We start from the raw sequence: 635 nt of genomic DNA, 5'->3' as shown, positions 1-635 counted from the left end.
TTTCAACCTTTTCAGAGATCATTTGTATTGCTTTTCCATTTCATGGTCATTTAGCTAAAAAATATGAGTGAATGCCCGAAAAAGACCAAATGAAGTCAGAAAGGGTTGAAAATTGCTGATGTGGCTTTGAATGGTGCATTTTGAACACACAAAGAGTCTGGAGTTCAAATAAGTTCAAAATAATGAAATCCCTTTGTAACAGATGAGTTTTCGTCCGAAACCCTGATACTTCGAAAGAGATTGTCAGTTTTGTACACGAAGTGCATCCTGTTTTTGCCGTAACCCTCTCAACTTTCTAGCACATGCTATGTGGGTGAAATGATGATACCGTGTCAACTTTCAACTTTTTCGGAGATCATTTGTAGTGCTTTTCAATTTCATGGTCATTTAGCTCAAAAATATGAGTGAATGCCTGAAAAAGAACAAATGAAGTCAGAAAGGGTTGAAAATTGCTGATGTGGCTATGAATGGTGCATTTTGAACACACAAAGAGTCTGGAGTTCAAAATAATGAAATCCCTTTGTAACAGATGAGTTTTCGTCCCAAACCCTGATACTTCGAAAGAGATTGTCCGTTTTGTACACGAAGTGCATCCACTTTTTGCCGTAACCCTCTCAACTTTTTAGCACATGCTA

The sequence above is a fragment of the Triticum aestivum genome, chromosome 4D, assembly GCF_018294505.1.
Source record: "Triticum aestivum cultivar Chinese Spring chromosome 4D, IWGSC CS RefSeq v2.1, whole genome shotgun sequence".
Taxonomy (NCBI): domain Eukaryota; kingdom Viridiplantae; phylum Streptophyta; class Magnoliopsida; order Poales; family Poaceae; genus Triticum; species Triticum aestivum.
The sequence above is the reverse complement of the archived record's forward strand: the minus strand, read 5'-3'. Positions refer to the sequence as shown.